General features: G+C 41.5%; 1 long non-coding RNA gene across 1 annotated transcript in view; it reads left to right on the top strand.

Annotated features, from left to right (window-relative positions):
• The first annotated feature begins 1,841 nt into the window (after positions 1-1,841).
• LOC122699837 overlaps positions 1,842-17,176 on the top strand; it is an 85,323-nt gene continuing 69,988 nt past the window's right edge. The window contains exons 1-2 of the long non-coding RNA XR_006342690.1: positions 1,842-2,220; positions 15,160-15,466. This is a non-coding gene — a long non-coding RNA (uncharacterized LOC122699837). The remainder of the gene's footprint in view (positions 2,221-15,159; positions 15,467-17,176) is intronic.

A 17,176-nucleotide genomic window follows, 5' to 3' on the forward strand; every position in this document is an offset into this window, starting at 1 on the left:
TAGTTGCAGAACTCAATATAGTTACCTAGTTTTCTCTAGATCAGTGTCCTGTTTTTTTTTTTTTTTTAATTCCATATTTTATTCTCATAGAGTTGTTTGGTTTATGTTAGAGAACCATCTTTTCATCTTATTTGTACAACATTTCTGCCTGTTTCTGTATCTATTACTATTTTAGTTTTACAGTCACCTGTTTGAAGGAGTAAAAGTGTGAAGATGTACAGTGAGCACCTCTGAAGGAGATAAGGTGATGGTTAGTTCTCCTATTTCACGGTGTTGAAGTTGCGTATAGAAAGCCCTGGGTGAAAGGTCTGAGATCTGTGGCTGGGTCTAAATGAACTGAGGTCTCTGGATGCTCAGGACAGAGTTATTTTCCTACTCCTCGAGGGTTAGACAGAACCAAACATTCCAGGAGTGATTACTTGCAGACCATGCTAAGGGTACCCATTGCAATTCCCAGCTCTGTGATTTTACCACAGGCTGTAAACAGACGGGCCATGGTTCAGAGAGCCGGCTGAATGCTTCAATCTGCCCACTATAACCTCAGGACAAAGCAACCCATCCCTAACATGTACTGTAGGCCAAAACACCCTCTTGGCAGCTCCGTCATTTCAGATTTCGGGACTTAAAGAGAAAACACCCTCATGCCTTTGTTGCCACACTTAAAGAGATCTAGAACATTGATGTAGGAAGTGTCCCCTTTGTTGTTTTCATTGCCCACATCAGTGGAGAATTCATTTTCATCAAAGAATTGTGTAACTTTGTTTTATTGTCTTGAGCCAATTGTTAGAGACAAATTTCCTTTGTTTTCATGACCACAGCAGCCTTGACCTAAACGTACTTTTGCTCTTCATGTGCCCATCATGAAGTAATAAAAATCCTGCAAGTCCATATTGATATCCCTCACAGCACCCCAGAGGAACCCACTGAGTTTGGAGCAGATTGACTTGGAAAGGATTTAATTGCTACAAACTGTATTTGTAAACTAGGGCTTTCCACCACATCTGACAATTTCATGAAGTAATTGTTAGCAGAAACAAAATCTGGATTTATTAATGTTTATTGTATTCCAGCTGAAATTAATTTTCAAAGCATACTTCTGAGTGCCATTTATGTTCAAAAATAAACACAGCAGATGTGTTATTAGGCCAGCTTCAGGATATTCCAGGAGACCTAAAATGCCGACATTTACTGCATTGAGGAAAATGAGTAAATCTCCAGAGTGCTCAACTCCACGGAACTAATGTTTTATCTCATCCACTGCCTGAATGAGATTTGAACAGATTTCTGCTTCACTGCAATACCAGTAATTAGCAAAGCCTCCTTAGGTCTAGTTACATTTAGAATAAAGTAAATAACTTATTCATGATTTGGCCATTTCTGATATATTCCTATGGCTTTTAAAATTGAAAGAATGAATTAAAACAAGCTGTTGCATATAGCAGTAATCATAAGTGCTTCTCCAAATAGAGAAGGATTAAATAAAATCAAATTTTCCCTATATCTAAGTCTTAAACTAAATAATATTCACAGTAGGGCTGCTTGATGCCATTCCTTAAAAGCCTCAAGAAAAACCATGTATATTTTTAGCTACAGGGGACCAGTGTGTACTGGTATAATTTTGTCTTGTTTCCTGGCCTTACTGAACAGAAGAGAACCTGTTAGAAGTTTCCCTGTCTTCACTTCTCTTATGTGTGTTTCTAAAAATAAAATGGACATCTTGTTAAAAGATGACAAAATGTCTGCTTTATTGCAGAAGGCTTCCTTTTCACGTAGAAAATGGATCTAGACATGGGTTCTCAAATTGCCAGCCTTCCTCGACAGAAGAAAGGTAACAGGGTGAATTAGTTCTCCCTCCTTCAGGGAAATGCTTTCCACATATCGTCCTCTGCTGTGATTGGGCTCCACCTCCCTGGGCAGGCAGATTATTCTCCATGACAGGAGAGACATCTGCAGTACCCCCACTCAACCAGACGTGTCCAGCTTCATCAGGTCCCGAAAGCACTGAGATGTGGCTTTTCCCACTGCATCTGTTTTGATGCAGAACCTACACATGGAAGAAAGAATTTTCCAATACTCAGTGTACCAGGAAGCTCTTTGATCTTCTATCTTGGAAGATGATGGAGTCTGAGTCTTAAGAAACACATTTTTATGATGGCAAAGGTCTTTTATGAGGATAACAATGAGTGTTAAGCTGAGGAGTGATTTTAGGATGTCAATTCGGTAAGTTTGCACTCCTCTCTCCTTTTGATGGGCTTCCCTGGTGGCTCAGACAGTGAAGAATCTGCATGTAATACAGGAGACCTGAGTTCGAACCCTGGGTTGGGAAGATTCCCTGGAGAAGGGAACGACTACCCACTTCAGTATTCAGGCCTGGAGACTACCCATGGACAGAGGAGCCTGGCAGGCTACAGTCCATGGGGTTGCAAAGAGTCAGACATGACTGAGTGACTTTCACTTTCTCCTTTTGATGGCACAGTGGCACGTCCTTCACTTCATTTTTTTTTTTTTTTTTTAATGTTTATGTTATTCCCCAGCAAGCATTCAAAGTTGGCTTTGTGGGTTTTGTTCTATCTAAGGATTACAGTGTTCATATGAAATCCCTACTCTTGGACAAGCTTGTATTTCTGGATACAGATGAGTAATTGTTGACTGTCTGTTGGCTCTGTGGTCCTGTCACCCTGAGGCTGTTTTCATTGGCTGCTTCATCTCATGGGCTTTTGTAAGGCTCTTCTGAGGACCTGTTACTCATTGCCATTACCCCATCTTTCGGGACAAGGGCAAAAATTAGGCTCTTTCAATTTGAAGACTTGTATAATGGTTTCAGAACTGTGGAACTCCTAAAAAGTGATTGTGTTTGTGTATGCCTCAACCTTCTTAGCTGTAAAATGTGCCAATATCTGATGAGTTGTAAAGGGTAAATATAAATTGAAGACTAAAGTGCATATTATAATGCCTGACAAATAGCTGATATTACTAATAGATAAATGTTAGAGTTGATACTTAACTATAAAATCTTATATACAAAACCACTTAAATGGAGAATTTAAGTTGCACAATTTTCTTTTTCACACCTCTGGCAGTTCTGTGTGATTAAAATTCTTCATATTGGATGTTACTGTCTTTATCTTTGAAAAAATGTAAAAGTCTAAATGAGGTTATGCTGTCATAGACAAAGGTGTCAAGGAGATATATTTTGTTTTGAATTCCTTTCAATTTAGAAGCAAGTGAGTTAGTTTTTTAAGGGTTTGCAACGGCCAAAGGCATTTACCCTTGTTTAATTTTTCAAATAATTTAAATTATCTTTGTAATGTTCTACATCAGTCCTATGTTAGTGGTTCTCAAAGCAGGGTCTTCAGGTAAATGAGAGCTCCAAAGGCCCTTTTCTGAGTAGAAAATGGCAATCCACTCCGGTATTCTTGTCTGGAGAATTCCAGGGAGAGAGGAGCTTGGTGGGCCCTGTGGTCACAAAGAGTCGGACATGACTGCATGACTAATACATACACACACACAAGGTCCTTTTAGGAGGTTGTGATGTCAAAGTATTTTTATAATAATGATAATACTTGCCTTTTCCACTGTGTTGATATTTGTCTTGATGCTAGAAAAGCAATGGTGGGTAAAAGTACCTTAGTATCAATCCTGATAATGGCACCACACTATACTAATAGTTATTCTTCACTGGCACCTACTTGTAATTTGAAAAAAAGAAAATCTCCAATTTCTTTGAGAATGTCTTTGATGAAGCAGTAAAACTAATAATTTTTTTTATTAAATTTTGACTCTGAATACACATCTTTTAATGTTCTATGTGACAAGCATACGTATAAAGCACCTCTGCAACTGAAGGAAGTACAGTGGTTGTCTTGAGGAAAAGCACTTGTGTGATTGTTTGAATTGTGAGCTGAACTATCTCCTTTTTCCTGGAGCATCATTTTTATCTGAGATAATGAGTGATAGACAAACCATGGTTATTCAGGCTTGGGCTTTTGGCAGATGATTTCTGAAAAATGAGCAAAGTGAGTCTGTTACTTCAGGAAAAACATCTGCCAGTATTTCTTGCCAGTGGTAAATCTGAGCTTTCAAGAAAAATCAGAATTTTGGAAAATGTGTATTTCCCCTGTGAGCTTGACAGCTTCCACATACTTAAGGGGCTTTCCATAAGATCTGGGCTTTCCATACTGATGATTAACAAATGTGATTACTTGACATTGTGTAATGAAATAAGTCAATCTTGGGAAGATCTGCATACTCCAGGGAACAAAACACTTCCAAATGACCAGTGTATATTACAAAATTATGAATGAGTTAAATATCCATTCAAAGTATGAGGTAGACCAGTGAATTTTAAAGAGTGCATTGCTTATTGAAACTAAAAACTGCTATTTGTTGAGTTTTGGTGTAGTATAAAAGAATTCTTACAATTTTCTGAAAAAGCCTCCTTTTCCAAGGAATAGCTGTGTGAAGATATTATTCTCCATGAACTTCAACCAAAAAATCATATTGCAATAGAAGCAGAAACAGACATGAAGTTATAGCTGTATTCCATTAAACCAGATGTGAAAGAGATTTGAAAAAATGTAAAACAATGCCACTCTTCTCATGGTTTTTGAAAACAGTTATTTTCACTTAAAAAATGTTGACATGTAATGGGTGGATTTCATTTCCAGTAGATAAATATTGATAGGTATAACCCATATAAAGCAAAAGTTCCCTGGGGTCCTTAATAATTCTCTCAGAGTGTAAAGGATTCTGAGACCAAAATGATTGAAAACTACCATGCTAGATAATATAGCAAAGAGTTGAAAAAGTCAGCAAAAGTATTTGTGTTTGGCAGGTGTCATTTCCACTCCATGGTCTGATCCATTTGTGGGCAAAGGCATTCATTCCTAAAATGCATGTGAACTGGGAAATACCATACTCTATCTTATCCAATATTCACCCTCAGTTCCTCACCATCCTTGAAGTTACAAAAGCACATTAACATCCTTCAAACCTTAAGAAAGAAACCTGTGAAATTCTGCTCTTTTTCCATACTTTTTAGGTAAGAGACTGATATTCTGATTCAGGATCCTTGAGCACTGATGTCCTGAGAAAGTATTTGGGGTTTTCTCCAAATGTAATTTCTAGTTCTGTATCTTTTATTATAATTTGCCTTATTGTCTTGATGTATATTACTTTGTTATTCTTAAAATGTTTTATTTTTAATTTTGAATATTTTGAAAATTCAGAGAAGTTCAAAAAATAATAATAAGCTCCATGAACATGCCATTTGGGTTTCACAAAGTGTTAGTTGTAATGTTTATCTTAGGTTATACTCATCATGGCGGAAAAGAAGGTTGAGGGAACAGAGTGCAGATATATTCTTCTGGAATCTTTGTTTTTCATTTCATATTTGTTTTTGAGATTTATCCACATTGAAATATGTCAATCTGGTTAACTTAGAACTGCTATAAAGTATTCTATTATGTAAATTTAGTTTCTTGCATTTTTTTAATGGTTAAAAAATTTTAATCCCTTATGAAAGTATGAATGCAATGACAGAAAGATGTGGCAAAAATACTTCTCATACTGGTCAAGATTTTTGGTTAAAGTTGTAGTGAAGCCATAGCAACCTTTGATACTTAAATTTTTAGATATCACGATAAATTGAAGCCTGGCTTTTTGGTTTAGTTTTGTGCATATATTCTAAGTAAGCAATTAGTTTATATGTAGTTGTTCAGTTGCTAAGTCATGTCTGACTCTTTGCAATCCCATGGACTGCTCTGTCCTTCACTATCTCCTGGAGTTTGCTCAGATTCATGTCCCTTGAGTCAGTGATGCTATCTAATCTCATCCTCTGCCACGTCCTTCTCCTTTTGCCTCCAATCCTTCCCAGCATCAGGGTCTAATTCATGTAAATGATCACTGTGAAAGGAAAGGAAAGTGAAGTGGCTCAGTCGTGTCCGACTCTTTGCAACCCCATGGACAGTAGCCTATCACGCTTCTCTGTCCATGGGATTTTCCAGGCAAGAGTACTGGAGTGGGTTGCCATTGCCTTCTCCAAATGATCACTAGACCTAACTTAATGCTTTTAAGTATAATCTTCAACATACTCCATTATGTATAACAGAGGAAAATAGTTTTGAATCTAATGAAATTCTAAGTCATCTCTGTGTTCCTGGTCCCAAGAGAATTAGTATTTTGGTAATGATTATCATGTAGTTGGTCTAGATAACTATTATGAACTGAATATTTGTGTCTTTCCCATAGCCCTCCAATTTTTATGTTGAAGCCCCAACCCCCTAATGTGACTATATTTAGAGACAGTGCTGGTAAGGAGATGATGAAGGTTAGATGAAGTCACAGCCAATAGGACTGGTGGTGCTCTTACAAGAAGAGGGAGAATGTTAGCACTCTCTCCACCACGTGAGGACACAATGAGCAGGCAGCCATTTGCAAGCCAGGTAGACAGCTGTCACTGGAAACTGAATCTGCCAGCACCTTGGTACTGGATGTCGAGACTCCAGAACTGTGAGAAAGAAATATCTATTATTTAAGCCTCCAAGTCTGTAGTATTTGGTTATAGCAGACCAAACTGGTTGATGTAGTAACCTTTGTATTCTAACATTTCTGAGGGCATTGCCATTTTAAGAAGTGACCAAAACAAGAGTCTTCCTGGGTTTTGTTTATAGCTTGTGTCTCAGAAACAATGAAGTGAAGAATTTAAGGCTAGATTGATCAGCTGTTACTGATGGGTTCTTCCTCAGAACGGAGTGGAGTTTTCATTGTGGTGGTGATGAATAAATTTATCACTGTACATTGTTGTTATTACTATCTTAAAGATAAGGAAATCAACTTGCCAGGAGTCACATAGTTAAACTACAAATCCAGTGTTCTTTCTGTACCACACTGCCTTTCACTGTTCAAAAATTCCACCCTGAATCATTTTTTCGGGATGACTTGCATCACCCTAAAGAGAGCTCTGATCACCAGGAAGCTTTGTGCAAAGAAAGGGAACCATAGATGCTGAATGACATTTAATCAATCGAGAAACCTCTGAAGAGTCCCAAAGCAATGTTGAATGGAGTTACGTGCCACTTAGAAGAACCAGCTTCTAGCAGGTGGCTTACGAAGGATAAGGAGGAGGTGAAAGGTAACTGCTGAAAGACAGCAAGTGGTTGGGTAGTATTTTTAGGTTACAATCCTTCAGTCAAGGTCCTGGTGAGAACTTCCCTCACAGGGTGGGTGTTTAATGAGAATTTCTAGGAGGTCTGAGACAGAGTTTTGGAAAAGCAGCTAAAGATGGGAGAGCCTCACTGCAAAGAATAGCGAGAGTGCAGAGCTATGACACCCCCAGGCCTGAAGGGGAAAGTGCAGGGAACAGTTTCAGGACCCAAAAGAGAAAATCATGTGGGAAAATCTCTGATAGGATTTTGACCTTCACTGGGAAGCACAGTCTGTCCAGAGTGAACTTCATCCTACTCCCACCCTCTGTGCTCCGCAAAGCAGGACAGGTGGGAGCAGTGGCTTAACTCAAACAGAAACCAAAATGCCTGCCTTTCAGGGTGCATGTACCCACAGTGCAGAAGCAGGGTCAGAATATCTGGGTCAGACTTTCCACCTGGTCTGGCCTGGACCCACTTTCCTGATATCTCTACACACCACTTACTGTGTCAACCAACGTGACCTTGGGCCACTGGCCATTTGTTTTGGTAAAGGAAGAAAAGAAAACGCAATGACACTTGTTAAAGTTGGTAGCACTGATTCTATTCAGGACCATCTCATTAAGTATAGGGTTGAATACAATGGGATTTTACAATGGGGGCAAGAGCTGGGACTTGCACAAGTGGGAATGTATAGCCAAGGAGGCAGGGCCCAGGGGTTGAAAATTACTCAGGGAGAACACCAAGGGTAAGGGGAATTCTGGCTACACTGACCTAACAAGATTCTTTACTGAAGACAGGCCAAGATGATCAGACATCACCTGGGGTTGGTGGATGATAAATGATCACATACCGAGGGTGACCAGATATCAAGGAGAGGGGTTTCTGGTTAAACTGACTTAGCAGGGTTCTTGCTGAAACCAGATTTTACGAGGACTTGCACAGATGAGCCTGAATCTTCGGTGGTGCTTTGCCTGGCATGGTTCTCCGTTGGATCAAATGTAGCCTGTTTAGAGAGTCCACCTCTGAGCACCCCAAATTCTGTTCTATCTCTGTACACAGTTCTCACCCCAACAGGGCCCCACTCACTCATTTCTTTTGTTTCCTTGTTTTATTTTCTTCATGTTCTTCAGAGTTTCTTAGGTTGTTAACGTACTTATCCTTACCATCCTCTATGAGGTAGAAGCTCTATAAGACAGGGCCTTGTCTGTTTTATTCCCTGCTTGACCCCCAACCTCTGGGTCAGTGCTTGGCATAGTTTGGATTCTCAAGACATATTTTCTGAGTCAATGCATGAGTTAGTGAATGAGCAAGTGGAGTGTTTTGGGTGTGCAATATCAAACAATGTAGCAAATAGACAAGGCAGCCCAGGATGCTGGCCGAGATATGCAGCATTCCATAACAGAGCAGCACATTATGTCTTTAAGCTGTCTCTGGCGAATTTACTGGCCCCAAGATGACACTGACAAAGTCATCGTTGAACCCAGCAAATATCAGTAGTGCTGTTCTCACTGTCTGTTAGAAAGTCTAAAGTGGAGGTCTTGATAAATGGCAACAAATGCTCTTGTTTTCACTGAGAAACTCAGAAACCTCAGGGACAAAGTCAACTTCATGCTTTTTTTCAGGAAGTCTAACAGTTTAGGTGATGCATTTACGTCTTATTCATAGTATACTATTTATTAATAACTCTCCACATGATTCCTATGTTAGAGAATTTATAATCTTTGACTAGGATTTTAAACATTTAAAAAAAATTAAATTTCTTATTCACTTTTCAGGTTGAGAGGATCCCATATACCCCATTAGCTCATAAAGGCAATGAACACAAATTTTATTTTTTCTGCTGAGCTAAACTTCCCTCAACAATTTACATTCCTGTTCATCTAAGGAAATTCTTTTTTTTTTCCCCCCTTTTACTTTTAGTTCTTTCAGGAATAAGTACTTCTAAATTTCTTGTGATTCACAATAATCAGTCTCCCTTTCAGGAACAATGGAACCTTAAAAGTTGAGATTCCTGATCCATTTAAGATACTTTGAAAGACAAGAATCAGTATATTAATTACTTAAGATTTACTGAGGGGCTCGACTCTGCTGGGTGCTGTCCTGAACATGAGCATTTTCATAAGGAACAAGAAAGACCTGGGTCAGACCTTGTGGAGCTTCTTGGGAGAGGGGATTTTTTTTTTTTTTTTAAAGAAAACCAAGAAAATGGAAAAACAAACAGTGCATCCACCAGAACCTTACTTCAGGTAGAGTGTTGAAGGGGACCCTTTCCCAGGAGTGATCTGAATGGTGGGCAGGAGGCAGTCAGGTGGATGGGCACTCCACATAAGGAGGAGGGGGAAGCCTGGTGCATTTGTGGTGCTGAAAGGAGGCCAGTAGGGGTGAGGAACTGTGAGGTGGGGACGTGTGGCTTGTGAAGAAGTTGGAGGGAAATGCAGGGCCCTGGAGGGCACCATGAGAACATTAGATTTTTGTCTAACTGCAGTGGTATGCCTTTGATGGTTTTTAAATTTCAGAACGATATGATCTTCCCCTTTTTATTATGCCTGTCCATCCATGGTTGAAAATATCTCTTTTGCCCCTTTGCTCTTTGCCCATTTCTGTTCCACTCTCACCTTGTAAAAACCTAAGTATAGGAATGAGATCATTAGGCAATTTCACCTAACTCCTGACTTATGCTCTCCTGAATGCACACCATGCCTTGACTAACCTGTTGATTCTTTTCCTAGATTAAAAGAAGTAAGGATGAAGATTAACGAGTTAAAGAGTGACTGGTTCCCTAACCCCATTAGTCCCCTTAGGAATCCTGCTAGCAGATCATGCAGGCAAGATAGAAACTGAAGAGTCTGCACAAAATGGAGAATGATGCAGAATCCAACCTCACGCCTTAATGATTCACTGAGGTTCTTTCCCCTTTTTCCCTTTAAAAGCTGTCATGGCTGAGCAGAATGCTCAGAGTTGGTCTTGGCACATGAGTCCAACTTCCCCCAAGACTACTAGCTTTGTTGATTGAAGCATCTTTCCTTTCTACTGACACTTGCCTCCCAATTATTGGTTTTTGAGTGGCCAACGGATGAACTTGAGTTGAGTAACATGGTGAGTGGCTCAGAGGTAGAAAAAGTGAGGTTAAATCAGTTAGGAGGCTGTACGCAACACCAAAATGGTGGTAGAGTATATGAAGAGAAGTGGAGGGTTCCATAATATCCTGTAGAACTGGAGTTAATTGGACTAACTGATGACTGAGAATAAGGGGATTTAGGGAAAAGACTAATAAATGAAACTTTTAAGAGTTTCTGGGGAGAGGATACTATAATGTATTGCATAAAAGCATTGGCCCTTGGGCTAGAATGCCTGGCTCCTAATCTCATCTAAGATTCTTATTAGCTGTTTGACCTTAGTAAAGTTAATCTCTCTGTGCCTTGGTTTTCTCCTCTATAAAATAGGAATAATAAAAATATTATTCCATAGGAATGCTACGAGCATTAAAGGAGGTTAAACAGTAGATGGCTTGCTTACCGGCACTTAGCATGCATTGAATACACACCAGCTTTTGTTATTACTGAAATTACTGGAAGACCTGTTAGAGGAGTTGGAAAAAGTTTTGGTGGGAAACTGTCAAGAGTTCTGTTACTGACATAGTTTAAATTGTCCATTGGAAATACAAGTACAGACATAAGTTAGACAGTTAGAATCACAAGTCTCGAGCTCAGAGGAGAGATCTCAACTAAATACATCAACTTGCAAGTCATTAGCAAAAGATGATTTTGAAACATGTGTAGATAAGTATCATCTGGGAAGGGAGACAAGATCCAGGGCTGATCCTCAAGGTCAGCCAGAGGAGGAGAAATCAGGAAAAGAGACTGAGAAGAAGCATGTGGTATGATAGGAGGGAAACTCTGAGAGAATATAAGACCAACAAAGGCAAGCATGAGGGAGAAAACATCAGTATTTGGAGCATCACCGAAAGGTCTGGAAAGGCATCCATTGGGTTTGGTGAAATAGAATTCTATGGCTACCTCAGTGAGGATAGTTTTGGCAGGAGTGAGGGGAGGAGGACAGAGTGGGGTCTTGAGAAAGTGCTATGATGAGGAAATGGAGATAGCACTTGTAGACCACCCTTGAGAGGGTTTACTGGGAAGGACTGTAGAGGGATTGGGCAGACATATGGGGAGAAGATGTTTGATTTTGTTTTCTTTCAATGAGAGAGAAACTCCAGTGGGGATTTCCCATCTGAAAGTGGGAGGTTGATGATGCAGGAGAAGTAGAAGGTGACTTTAGGAGAGAAATCCTGGAGAAGTGATCAGATGGGAGAATAGAGAGGTTTGCCTTTAGTGAGAGGAGGTCTTTAGTGGTCAGGAAGAAAGAAGAGCAGAGTGGGAATGTGGGCTAGGGGTGGTAAGATGAAGGCTTTGTGTTTTATTTCTGTTTCCGTTTTGTTTGTTTGTTTTCTTAAAGCCTGGAACTTGCTTTGTTCATTCAACAGTGTGTTTATTAATTTGTCCATGTTAATGTGTGTAGATTTTGTTCATTCCTTTTTACTGCTATACTGCATTCCATTGTGTTAATATACCATAATGCATTAATTTCTTCTCCAAGTTATGGACATCTGATTTTTTATAATTAAAAACAGTGCTTTGTGAATATCCCTGCACTAGTGGCCTTGTTACATTTCTGTTTTCTTAATGAAGTATGCAGTAAAGCTGCCAGTTGAGAGTGAGGGCCAAGGAACTGTGGGATGCTAGAGGCAAGAAGAGGTATGGAGTCCCCATCTGAGGTTTGAAATCCTGAGTTGAAAATCTGACCACTGCATTTAATTGCATGATCTTCTCTTGCTGTATTCAGTTGCTGGAAATCTTCTTAAACTATTAAATTTAAGGATATTCTCATAAACTTTAAGCTTAGGGGTTGAATTAGAAGACTGTTAGTCTCGTGGTGGTAGTTACATTAATGGAGGCTCTTCTTAAAATTTGAGGAAGAACTGATTATCCTTTGGTCCTATTAGACTGCTGTACTAGCTAGCTGCAAAATGAAATAGACACCAGTTGGGGACTGGAGACAAAGTGTCTGGTTGCGATTTATTCTGAGCAAGTAGAAGACTGGGCCCGCAGGTCTTTGTGTGATAAGGTAGCCTGCTGAGGTGACATTGTGCTTCCAGAAGCATTGTGCTCCCAGCGACTGTCATAGACATGGTCCCACAGTTCCTAAGGAGGCCAACATTTCTGTTGCTGTGTATAACTGAAGATGGCAAGTCGGTTATTTCCATACTAGTTTTTTTTTTTTTTCCTGCAGACTAAAAATCACAGTTAGTTGTGGCAAACTGATCAACATTGCTTTTAGTGTTCTTGACATTTCCTGACTCCTAGTTTTGTGAGGATGTGTGTGAGGTATATCATGTATGCACATATCTGTGTGAGTGTGTGTGGGTAGGGGGTGGGTGGGTGAATGGCAGGTGCTTGTTTTTACTTTGGGAAAATGAAAGCATCTGTTCCCAGAATCAAATTTTTCCACCTATACACAAAAACAAATCCGGTTGGTTCTGAGAACAGGTTTGTGTTTCTATATATGTTATCTTCTCGGGTTACCCATTCAGGAAGCTTTTCTACACCAGGGCTGTGTAACCCTACCTACTCTGAATATGTTCTCTTGCTCTCTACCATGGCAGGCCCATGCAGGCTGCTGAGAACATTGTGCTGAGGGCCTTTATTTGATCCAACAGCCATTATGAGACATGCTTTGAAATGGGATCTGTCTGCATCTAAAATGGACTAGAGTGATGCTTTCCACCTCTGGGGAAATGTAGCATCTTACTTTGTGGAAGGAAAGGGTTTCACAGAGAGGCTCTGTTGCTTAGACCAGGGTTCTCCAACCTCCAGGCTGAGGACTGGGTACCTCCTGTCAGATCAGCCACTGCTTTAGATTAGAAATAAATTGCACAATACATGTAATACATTTGAATCATCCTGAAACTGTCCACCCTCACCCTTAGTCAGTGGAAATATTGTCTGCCATGAAATTGGTTCCTGGCACCAAAAAGGTTGGGGACTGCTGGCTTAGACTTTAAATGACTTTAAATAGTAGCTAAAGTAAATTTTGTTTTGGAGACTTTTATGATAAACTGAAAGTGAAGTCGCTCAGTCGTGTCCGACTCTTTGCAACCCCGTGGACTGTAGCCCACCAGTTTCCTCTGTCCATGGGATTCTCCAGGCAAGAATACTGGAGTGGGTTGCCATTTCCTTCTCCAGGAGATCTTCCTGACCCAGGGATTGAACCCAGGTCTCCCGCATTGCGGGCAGACGCTTTAACCTCTGAGCCACCCAGGAAGCTCCCTGGTGGTGGGTTGTTAGTTATTTAGAGTACGAGGCAAGGGTTCATACTGCTCCTGAAATGTGACATTGTGCGTGCAGAGAGCTGTAAGAAACACGTGTGGAGAAGCTTCTTCACTGCGACTCTTACTCCATTTTGGCTGCTTCAGGAAAATAACACCGATTTGTAAACAGCAGAGACTTAATTCTCACAGTTCTGGAGGCTGGAGGTCTGAGATCAGGGTGTCCCATGCTCAGGTGAGGCCCTTTGCTCTGTTACAGACCTTTCCTTGTGTCCCCACATGGAAGAGGGGGCCAGGAGGCTCTGTGGGGTCTTTTATAAAAATAATTTATCCCATTCACCAGGGCTTCAATTTCCTGACCATCTTACTACCCAGAGGCCCCACCTGCTAATACCATTACCTCTGAGTATTAGGATTTCAGCATATGAATTTGGTGAGTGGGGGGGGAGGGGTGTGGGGAGCGGGAGATGCAAACATTCAGATCAGAGCAGGCTCTGGTCACCTGTGGAAAGAGAGAGCAAGAGAGAATCCAGATCCTTTCCCTTCCTCCCAGAAAAGCATGTCCTTTTGTTTTAGATAACAACTAGTTGCCTTACACAGGAAACTATTTAACTATTGTGAAAATCAGTAGACCTGGATTCATTACCTGGGTCCACCATTTAATAGCTATGAGACCTTGCTTGAGCTCAACTTCCACTGGAAGCTTGAAGGGTTGTTATAAGGCTCAAATGAGCCTAGTGATCTGAGATATATGATTTGGGTTGTCACTTGAGTCTTTCTGTGCTTCTCAGAAACATCCCTTGTCTCTAGTCAGCTTGATCTTCTGCTTCCCTTACCAGCTTCTCTCCTCAAACGTCTAATCCCAGAAACTTCTATCTCATGAAATATTGAGTGAGAATTCCCCCAATTTCTTAACTTTCTGTCCACAAAAGGATCTTCATTCGCCCTCTTCCATAGCCCTCCCTGTGTCCCGGGGTATAAGCCAGTCCTGTCCTCTTAAACACTCACAGTCTTTGCTTATTTATCCCCATGGTTCCTCATGTATCAACTTTTCAGCTTCACTGTCTCCTTCCTCTTACCAATTGTCCAGCACAGGCCTCTTCTTATAAAACAGACCCTCTGGGATATGAGTCTCTTAATTTCTTAAGCCCAAGATGTAGGGACATCCTAGACTCTTTTCTCTCTCTCATTCCCAAATTTGGTTAGTCAATGTGAGTTTCTCTTTTCTCTCTTCACTCCTCCATCCACTTTCTCAGTTTGGACCCTCGTCATCTCTATTGAATACCTGAGCACTCAGCTCTTAACCAGTCTCCTTTCTTTCCTCTTCTCTTGCTGCCGTTAAATCCGCACTCCACACAACTGAGAAAAAGGGGGATCGGATGGTTTCCCAAAGCAGAGGCTCTCAGCCCGTGCTCTGGTGGGGCCAGCACCATTCGCATCACCTGAGGCTTGTTACAAATGCAAATTATCTAGCCCCACTGCAGGCCTATTGGGTAGAAGAGCAAGGGGGTGGGCTTATCAATGTGTTTGACGAGCCTTCAGATGATTCTAATGATCTAAAGTGCATGCATAGTCACGCAGTCGAGTCCAACTCTCTGTGACCCCATGGGCTGTAACCCGCCAAGCTCCTCTGTCCATGGGATTTTTCCAGGCAAGAACACTGAAGTAAGTTGTCATTTCCTTCTCCAGGGGATCTTCCTAACATAGGGATGCAACCTGTGTCTCTTGCGTCTCCTGCATTGGCAGGTGGATTCTTTACCACTGAGACAACTGGGAAGCCCCAAAGTTGGAATACCACTGTCTTCAAGGATAATCAAGGAGCTGTTAACCAAAGATGGGAAATGGACCCTGGAAGGCAAAGCCATGTCTCCTGCCGTCTCAGCAAGGACCTCGTTCTGTGTTGCGTCCCCGGATGCTAGCCCCCGGCCAGGCGTATGGCTTCTTAAGTGACTTCTGAGTGTGCTCCCTGTGTGGCCGTCACAGCAGCAGAACCCAGGTTAGTTTCTTTTCTTTCTTAGTTTTCTTCACTCAGTTTTAGAGGTTTGCTTTTGCTTGGAAGCAGTCAAGTATGGACTTCTGAGAACACATGACCTGTTGCCCAGGGGGCTGAGTCGTCTCCCTAAAGCTTTATGACAGCGCAGGTCCCTGGTACCATGACCCTTGTGCCCCTGTCTTCTGTGGATCTGTCCCTTGTCTTGGCTCATTCTCACCTCACCAGGGTGATGGCATTGGAATGGGGCCTGCGGGCTAAGGATTTGGTAAGTGGAGAATGAGGGGAAGGATATTTCAGGCTGAAGGAATGTTACAAACAAAGACAAGAGGGATGGAATTACAAGACGTGTTGTGTGAGCAACAGAAGTCCAACAATGGGGCTGAGAAGAAGAAACGAGACTGGAAAAGTCATTTGTCATCCGTCCTAAAGAGCCCACTCAGGAGGTTGGGCTTATTTCAGGAAACATGGAGTGTGTAAATAAGAGGCACAGCGTCAGAAGTGTTCTACGCCGTGTTTGTATCTCTAGACTGTTTTATTTCCCGGTCAAAGACGGGGAAAGGCAAGCAGTGTGTATCTAGCTGAAGAGTTTGATAAATCTGCCGGACCTCCTGCCTGGGGAACCGAGGTAGCAGCTCATAGACATTAACACACTGGGAAACAGGGAGAGGTCCTCTCGGGCTGAGCTGTGGATGTCTGATGGTTCTTTCCTTGGTTTCTGAGGTGTCGACAGTGGCTATTCAGGTGTGGGGGCATTCAGTGGTGACATAGGAGCTCAGGGACTTCACTGGAGCCGAAGGCGGCCACGTGGCTGTGAAAGGCACCATAAATGAGGCTGGTTCCTGCCTGAATACCGTGTCCCTCCTGCCCCCGCTTAACCACCTTCATGTCTCTTACTCAGGGATTCTGGTTTTCCAGAGTGGCTGTTGTGACTGACTAAAGAAAGTAACCATTCAGTTCCTAAGACATGACCGTTTTGAACGGGCACCGAGACGCTTTCCATCCGACGGGGAGCATTTTAACCTTCTTAAGTGGCTAAAAAGCTAACTATCCCTGCTAGGTGATCAGCGTGATCCTCTGTCATTAATTTAGCCTCTGGCTGCTTTGATTTCAGAATGATAACAGAGACCTTGGTGGAGAAGGCCCTGCACCAGCCCACAGAGGAGCTTCCCAAGGCTGCCTCTGGTTAAAATAGATTTATTGGATCAGGTTAAAAGACTTGCTGCCCAGCCCTGGCTTAAAAGTCTAAGACAAAGATTAACAAGGAGGAGAATCAGAAGAAGGTGGTGTGAGGGTTCTTTTTGAAAAAAAAAAAAAAAAATTAAGGTCAGTTTTTTTGTTGTTATTGTTTAATTTCCCTTTATTCTCTTTTGGGTGATTAAAGGAAAAACCAAGTCATGCCTTGACTTCTACGGCAAGACATTTCTGCCTCAACTGATAAAAAAAAAAAAAAAGAGCTGGATGGTAGAAAGCCCCAGAAACACAGCTCCATCACTCCCCGCAATTACTGTGTCTTATTGATAACTTGCAGCTCTCTCCAGCAAATGCCATCTTTGGAACAAAGCCTGTCACAGATCAGACTGAATCCATTAAAAAGCTTTGATTAACATGTCCCTGGGGTGTGCTGTGGAAACTTTTTACGCCAAATGACAGCCTATTGCTGTGGCTTCGGAATTGTCCTCCTGAAATACTCTTGTGTTTTAATCTAGTGCGTGG

The sequence above is a fragment of the Cervus elaphus genome, chromosome 9 (genome assembly GCF_910594005.1).
Source record: "Cervus elaphus chromosome 9, mCerEla1.1, whole genome shotgun sequence".
NCBI classification, from domain to species: Eukaryota; Metazoa; Chordata; class Mammalia; order Artiodactyla; family Cervidae; genus Cervus; species Cervus elaphus.